We start from the raw sequence: 8,614 nt of genomic DNA, 5'->3' as shown, positions 1-8,614 counted from the left end.
GATTATCTGATCGTTGTGTTTCGTGACTGCTTTACTGACTTTGACCTTTTGGGTGCTGATTTTCCCCCAATTTGAAACTAAACCAGAGCAAAGTGTGTTTCACTTTGTGAAAGAAGAACTGTGAATTGCCTCACAGCTGCAAGCTAAGTATCACAGAACTGATAAGGGACTTGTATAAATTACCAGTTTGTTTGGAGACGAGTGCTCTTTGCTATACTAAAAGAGGGCTTAGTTTAAGTGAATTTTCATTATAAAGATCATTGTTTTGAATTTTCAAACGTGTGTGTGTCTGAAATTTGTACCTGTGAATTTTTGGGAGGATTCTACCAGAGAGCCCGACAGAACAGGGGGTGGGAAATTTTGGGGGGATTTTATTATATTTGCATATGAGGTACGGCCACACAATGTGGGAGGAAGCGAACCGGCAGAGAGAGGTAATTTAGAACTCACTCCTGGTCAACACAGAGATTAGATTAGATTAGATTTATATGCCGCCCCTCTCCGCAGACTCGGGGCGGCTCACAACAATGGTAAAGAAACAGTACATAGTAACAAATCTAATATTTAAAAATCTAAATTACAGTTTTTGATTAAAAAGTCCAAAAAAGAAACCCCAATATATAAAAAACAACACACAATCGAATCATACACAAAAACTACATGGGCAAGGGGGAGATGTTTCAATTCCCCCATGCCTGATGGCAGAGGTGGGTTTTAAGTTTACGAAAGGCAAGGAGGGTGGGGGCAATCCTAATCTCTGGGGGGAGCTGGTTCCAGAGGGTCAAAGCCACCACAGAGAAGGCTCTTCCCCTGGGTCCCGCCAGACGACACTGTTTAGTCGAGAGACACATATACATATTTTAATTGGAATATTCCTCAATGCAATCATTTCTATGCCTTGTTTCTAGGGAACTGACTTGCAAAATACAATCCACATCTAAAAATACTTCAGCCTTGTTTCACAAAATGCAGAATTAAGTAAATTCTCACTATGAACCAGATTGTTTTTAAAAGCCATGACAAGCTTCCTTTTGGCACATACTGAGCTGAAGAGAGATGGTTGCTGAAAATTCAGATGCAGAAAGCAGCCTTAAAAAGCCTCTGGACCATAAATCACAAAGCAAATATAAATAAGGCTACTTATTCTCTGGCAAGATAATACAGCACCAGAAGGAAAGGAGCGGAATGGGAATAATTCTTCAGGAGAATAATTCTTTTGAGAAGATAAAACAGCATCTGGAGTCCATCCCCCATTAAAATAATACAGAGGCCTTATGGCTACACAGTGCTTGAATGATTGTGGATCAATACAGAATTAACTAGATTGATTTCTCGCAGAGTAATATTGCAAAGTTGGTGAACATTTTGAATTGTGTTAGGCTAAAAACATGTTAACTCTGCACAATATTCTTTGTTAATTTTGTTTTTAATTATACAGCAGGAGGGAATTTCTATATTTACCTGTCTGACTTGCAATTTATCAGTTATAGTAATCTTTCCCTTGAGGGGTGATTTGATTGTAAAATTTATTATTGCATCTTTGAAATTTTATATATTTTATTCTTGTAATTGGTCATTCCAGAAAACTAATATTAACCTATATACATTTTATTTATAAATCTGATGTTTCAAAATTTTCCGTATTTTTTCTTTATATACTTTCTTTTTTGGATTTCATTATTTTAACAATATTAAGTTTTAAAATTTTAATTCTAATATTTTAATTGTTATTTTAAAGCTTTCATGTTATGAGCTATTAAAAATAAAAGAGAACTATGATGGCAGAGAAGGTTAATTAGGGCTAACAAAGAAAAATAGGATACAAGAAATCTAAACATTTTAATTTCTCACCCCCCAAAAAGCAGCAAGTTCCATCAAGCAATTATCATAGCATTTACCTTTAATGGAACTGATTCAAATAATAAGTACAACCTAAAATAATGTGTGCCTATAGTTTGGAGGGCAGCCATCAATCCCCATCTTGATTGCAGATGTCCCTGAAGGGAACAAAATTGGGCATTTTACTCTAGAGAATTCCAAACAACATGCAGATGCAATGAAATTCAGCCATCATCCATTGCTTCTTCACCAAGCATTCTTGATGGGAACAATAAGGGAGTTGGCTCACTATAGAAGCTGTGATCCACAGGCCCTTTTTAAAATACCTCCTCCCTACATTTTCTGGAAACCTATTGGGACAGCTCTGTTGCACTAAATCAGGAGTGGGAACTATGTCCCTTTTGTGACTTGTGGACTTAACTTCCAGAATATCATGCTGGCTCAGGAATTCTGGGAGTTGAAGTCCACAAGTCATAAAAGTCATAGTTCCCCAGTCCTCATTAAATGCAAGTCTGATTTTCCTAGGTTGCTTTGACGCAGTTTATTCAACATAAAGATTTATCAATTGCAGACTTTGGTCCTGATGTTTTTGCTGCCACTGAAATTTCATATTTATCATTTACTCCAGAGGACATAATGGAGATCCTAAGACAAATTAAATTTTAGAAAGTGAAGAAAATGAAATTGGCACTGCTAATTGACATGACCTTTAGAATGAAGAACTCGAATGCAAGTTTCTACATGCCAGTTGTTATTTTAATAAGTTTGAACCTAGTGCCCCCCCCCTTTTATAATCCATTTAATCCTAAAAGAATAAATCAGGATGTTTTATCGTAAGCCCAATTTATATTGCAATGGATATTCTCAAAATAGTCTGGGGGAGAAGAATACAAAATAGTGTGGGGGAGAAGTTAGTGGTGTGATGTTTTCTCCATTTTCATGGACAACCACATCTGGTAGAATCTTGAGCTAGCTATTATGGGCTGGATTGATGAGTCAGACTTTTAAATCAAAGACCCAGGATGCAACAGGTTCTGACTAGGCCAATGTTTCTCAACCTTGGCAACTTGAAGATATCTGGACTTCAACTCCCAAAATTCCCCAGCCAGCATTTGCTGGCTGGGGGATTCTGAAAGTTGAAGTCCAAATATCTTCAAGTTGCCAAGGTTGGGAAACACTGGACTAGGCAACTCAGGAACCAGCAGGCTTTCAGCTAGGTGCAGATAAGAGTCAAAAGGAGCACTATCTATTGGGAGGATGAGCTTGCAGTTCTGGAACAGTCAGGTGATCAGTCACTTGTTGCAGAAGCTGATTCAGGGCCTAAGCTGGAAAGATCCTCAGCCCTTGCATGTGTATAAAGATTAAATGAATAGAACAAAGTGTTCAATGAGGTCTCTCAGAAGACTTTGGAAAATAGGCATGCCTGAACCAGTGCTATAAAAGATCTTGTGAGTCAGACTTCTGTTGTCAAACAACTATTCAACCTTAAATGTATGGGGGGCTTTTTCCATAACCGGATAACCCCTGAATTGGTAAAATTACTCCCAACCACAGTCCTTGGATTTGTCTACAAAGAATTTTACCTATTGAAACAAGTTTGTTTATTTTCTCTCAACACTTACATACTTGCATTGTTTTAAGAACCAAGACATTTTACCGAAGTCTAAGCTTAATTGTTGGCAGTAGACCAAATTATCTGCCAACTACAATGAAAGAAGTTCCACCTTACGTCAGTAGGGAGTAGTTGCTAGCTGAAACTGAACAACAGAAAGATCAGCTAGCCCAGGGTGTCAAACTGGCGGCCTATGGGCCGGATGTATTATGCGCAGGACACACACCGCGACTCTGCAAAGGCAAAAAATGTCACAACATATTGTAATACCTCGCGTGACACAATTAAGCTTGACATACATGAGCTAGCCCAAGTGGCAATACAGTGATCCCTCGAGTTTTGCGATATCGATCTTCGCGAAACGCTATATCGCGATTTTTTAAAAAATATTAATTTTAAAAAAACCACTTTCGCGTTTGGCTTCGGGAGTCAGCTGGGAAGCGGCGCGGCTGTTTTAAAAGGTCGCCGCCGGCCTGGGGGGCTTCCCAGCACCCCCCCGAACCCCCAACCCGGGTTTGGGGGGGTGCTGGGAAGCCCCCCATGCCGGCGGCGACCTTTTAAAACAGCCGCGCGGCTTCCCAACTGAGTCCTGAAGCCAAACGCCAAAGGCAAACTTCCGCGTTTGGCTTCAGGACTCAGTTGGGAAGCCGCGCGGCTGTTTTAAAAGGTCGCCGCCGGCATGGGGGGCTTCCCAGCACCCCCCCAAACCCCCAACCTGGGTCTTCCCGGCCGCCCACGCAAAGGGGAAACCCCGGCTCCTCGCTGATGCCCGCCGCTCGCCTGCCCGCCAGCAAGAGGGGAAGACCCAGGGAAGGTTCCTTCGGCCGCCCAACAGCTGATCTGCTCGGTAGCGCAGCAGCAGCGAGGAGCCGAATCGGGGTTTCCCCTTTGTGTGGGCGGCGGGGAACGCAAACTCCACCATCTGCGCATGCGCGGCCATGGGAAAAAGGGCGTGCATGCGCAGATGGTGTTTTTACTTCCGCAACCCTACATTGCGAAAAATCGATTATCGCGAGGGGTCTGGGAACGGAACCCTCGCGATAATAGAGGGATCACTGTATAGGCTATGATACCATGTACTAAATATCCTGCCTCAATACCGTATTTGATGACACTTTTGAACAGAATCCCACTTTCTTTTAATTCAATGCAATCTCAATGAGTCTCAATCTTTAGTGTTTGTCACTGGCTTTTGACTCAAGAATGAAACTAGCACAGATGAAACGTCTTTATTTTCCACATTTTTGAATTGCCCATCGTTCCTCAAACAGGGACTCTGACTGCTTGTACAATAAAACATTAAACTATAAGAACAGTATATAAAGGTTAAGGTTTTAAAATTAAAATTTTACAAGGATAAATAAATGCTGTTAAATTTAATTAAAAGTTGAAGGGAAGCCTCTCAGGGCATCAGCCAGCCCCAAGGTTGTGTGTTCCTCTGTGTTCCACAATCAAGTCTGCAGAGCCATGTTTTAATTCCTTTTCAGAAGGCCAGGAGAGTAGGGGCCTGTCTCACCTCTGGGAGTAGAATATACCACAGGCTCTCTTCCTAGGCCCCACAAGTGTTAACCAGATGGTTCCTGAGTGAGTTGCTCTAGATTTTATTTTATTTTCTGCCATGGTTGTTAAGTGCATCAGAGCAGTTATTCTGCAGTTATTAAGTCTATCAAAGCAGTGTTTCAGTAGTGTTCATTTTTCAATTTTGTTCAGTGTTAGGTGACTGTTTTTTGGTGTTAGGTAATAGATTTTCATTTTTTTGTTTTTCGGTATTAGATGCTAGGTACACTGTTCCGATTTTCGCAGGTTCAAACTTCGTGAAAAGTCTATACCACGGTTTTTCAAAAATATTAATTTAAAAATATTTTGCGTTTTTTTTCCCCTATACCATGGTTTTTCCCGCCCGATGACGTCATATATCATCGTCAAACTTTCATCTGCCTTTCATAAATATTCGTGATACTGTTCATAGCCAAAAATACTGTACTGTATTTACTTCCGCATCTCTACTTCGTGGAAATTCGACTTTCGCGGGCAGTCTCGGAACGCATCCCCCGCAAAAATTGAGGGAACACTGTATTAGGTTGTTGGAATTTTTTCCCCATTTTTGTCGTTTTTTGGTTTTCCATGTTGGAAGTTAGGTGTTAGGTTTTTATTTTTCGTTTTTCCATGTAGGGGGTTATGTTTTAGGTTTTCATTTTTCAGTGTTAGGTATTTGATGTTAGATTTTCAGTTTTCAGCGTTAGGTGCTTCATCCCTTGTCTTTGCTTGTTGGAAGCTGGCTAGGAAAGCCACAAAAGACTATATATATCCTGCTGTTGATGAGGCTCAACTGGGACATCCCTGTAGTATAAATCTGAAGCTGCTCCCAACATCGTCACAATGCTGTCCAGTATCTTGTCCCCTCCTATCTTCCTCTTTCTTTACTGGGGGATTGTGGTTTTAAGGATGACACTGGTTGATCCTTCATCATCACTGGTTGATCCTTCTTACTGCTGCGAGGGTAAGGTGACTCTGGAGTTCCTGAATAGGAGCTGTTTTGTGAATGAGATGACTTCTGTATTCAATGTTGACTCCAAAGAGTTTTGCTCTACAAGACATGGAATGACATCCTCAGGCTGCAATGATATAATTTGTGCAAATGATAGTCTGAACAGACAGATACACGATTATATAATCTTTAAACACACCAACAAAACTAGCATGAAGTACATACAGATCATACATTCATACTAGATTAAGAAAACGTATTTGAATTTGCCTATGCATGTCAGAACAGAGGTGAATACTGTTGATTCCAAAGCTCCACACATGGAAGGAGTGTACCATGGGTCAAAAGAAACAATGTGTCCAGTTTTGTACATTTGTAATACAGTGATCCCTCGATTAGCATGGTCTCGATTAGTGCGAAACGCTACAACACGGTTTTTCACAAAATATTAATTAAAAAATACTCCACGGTTTTTTTTGCTATACCACGGTTTTTCCCACCCGATGACGTCATACGTCATCACCAAGAGTCACTTCTCTGTCTCTTTCTCTTTCTTTCCTGTCACTATGCTTCAATCATTTTCTCATTTCTCTTTTTTCTCCCCTTTTTTCTATCATTTCTCTCTCTCTTTCTTCCTCTCTCACACTCTCTTCCTCCCTTCTCTCTCCCCCCCTCCACTTGCCCACGAGAAGAAAAAAAGCAACCTCTGCCGGGCAGCTCCCCTTGTGCCCCCGCTTTGTGCCTGCCTCTTTTGGGGATTTTTTTTTCTTTTCTTTTTTGCGCTGGCGACGGGAGCTGTTGGGGAGGGCTCTGCCGGGAAGGCCTCTCAGCTGCAGAGCCGAATGGGGGCGGAGGCAACAGCGGAGCCCGGCGCTGGGGCCATGCGAGGCTGTTCATCCAGGGGGGCGTGGACTGGCAAGTCGCCCTCCTTTCTCTCTCTTTCTCAAGATCGCTTGCCGCTTGCCTATTGCAGCGAAGGAGGCGAAGCAAGGCTCCAAGCTGCAAAGCGGCAAGCGATCTTGGGGTTTCCCCTTTGCCTAGGCGGCGGGAAGACCAAGGGAAGGTTCCTTCAGCCGCCCAACACCTGATCCGCTCCGCAGCGCGGCAGCAGCGAGGAGCCGAAGATGGGGTTTCCCCTTTGCCTTTACCCCATCTTCGGCTCCTCGCTGCTTCCGCGCTGCGGAGCAGATCAGCTGTTGGGCGGCTGAAGGAACCTTCCCTTGGTCTTCCCCGCTGCCCACACGCAAACTCCACCATCTGCGCATGTGCGGCCATGAAAAAAATGGCGCACATGCGCAGATGGTGGTTTTTACTTCCGCATCCAGTATAACACGGAAATCGGTTAGCGCGGGAGGTCTTGGAACGTAACCCCCGCGCTAACCGAGAGATCACTGTAATGGTCTAGAATAGTCCTTGACTTGCAACAGTTCGCTAAGTGAGTGTTCAAAGTTATAGGCACTGAAAAAAGAATTGCCAAAATCTGTTTCTCACGTACGTGTCCCCTCATGAGATTTTGTTTCTTGCACATGCACAGAAGCAAAATCTGACCGGAATGCCCGTGCTTACCTGCTGGTCACCTGGAGCTGCCCGCGCATCGCACCAGCAGCGACGGTAAGTAGGGACCCCCGCCTGTTCATAAGTCATTTCAATCATGGACACGATTGAAATTCAGATGTTTGGCTCACCGTCTCACATTTACGATGTTGGCCCTGTTCCTGCATCTTATGATCCCATTTTGCAACTTTCTGACAAGCGAAAGTCAATGGGGGAAACCAGACTCACTTTACAAACGTAACTGGAGTGATTCACTTAACAAACAAGTGGCAAGTAAAAAGGGGCAAAACTCACTTAACAAGTGTCCTACCATATGATTCTTGACAAATGTATATTTTATTTTATGTACGCTGAGAGCATATGCACCAAGACAAATTACTTGTGTGTCCAATCACACTTGGCCAATAAAATTCTATTATATTCTATTCATAGATTTGGGTCCCAATTGCGGTGGTAAATTGAAGACTACTACCTGTATAGTTTTCTTACCTCAAGTGCAGCAACGTTGAAATTAGTCTGGGTTTCTCGATATTTTATAAATCCTTCCAGCCAGGACAGCATTATGTACTAGGCAGAAATTGTCTGTCTTTCTGTGCCCAGGATTAGGGTCCTTGCCTTTTGATTTCATTTTTTTTTTGTTTTGTTTTCTTTTAAGCTTGACAAACTCCTTCCACTTTGCTTTGCGGCTGTCTTAAGTCTTCCTCCAAAGTTCTTCTAATTCCTCTTCTAATTCCTCTCAACGATGTGGCTTTTACGCCCGAGTTTTAGTAGTTTTTTTTTTAAAGCTCTTTTTTTAAGACTTTCCTCTAAGGAGCAGAAGTACCTGAACCCGAAACATCCCGAACCGCTAAGCCGCAAATTGAAATCACGACGAGGAAGCCGGGTAGCTTTTTAGCCCGGCCAAAGGCTAGGCACAAAACGCAAGTTACACGGCGAACGCAACGCTGCAATAAAGAGCAACCAAACAGACCCAAGGCCCTGCAATCCTCTCCTCTCTTCCTCCTCCTCTCTCCCATTCCGCCAGAAGCCTGGAGAGCACGCTCCCGCCTTCTTTCCTCCTTTCCGCAAATCACAGGCTCTGGGCTCTTTGAGTGACGGGCAGACTCAACCAGCCGCGTTTC

The 8,614-nt window shown here is 42.8% G+C and overlaps 1 long non-coding RNA gene across 2 annotated transcripts; it reads right to left on the bottom strand.

The window, feature by feature from the left end:
• Positions 1-4,666: 4,666 nt before the first annotated feature.
• LOC139160836 (uncharacterized) lies at positions 4,667-8,609 on the bottom strand. Of its 2 annotated transcripts, none has more exons than XR_011558017.1 (3): positions 7,983-8,609; positions 5,524-6,066; positions 4,667-5,274 (listed from the first exon to the last, which is right to left on the bottom strand). It is a non-coding gene; the product is annotated as an uncharacterized lncRNA (long non-coding RNA). The 2 variants fall into 2 exon arrangements; XR_011558018.1 differs by having other exon boundaries at positions 5,152-5,227; positions 7,983-8,541.
• Positions 8,610-8,614: the final 5 nt, after the last annotated feature.

The sequence above is a fragment of the Erythrolamprus reginae genome, chromosome 2 (genome assembly GCF_031021105.1).
Source record: "Erythrolamprus reginae isolate rEryReg1 chromosome 2, rEryReg1.hap1, whole genome shotgun sequence".
NCBI classification, from domain to species: Eukaryota; Metazoa; Chordata; class Lepidosauria; order Squamata; family Dipsadidae; genus Erythrolamprus; species Erythrolamprus reginae.
This window is presented reverse-complemented; position numbering and strand designations above follow the sequence as displayed.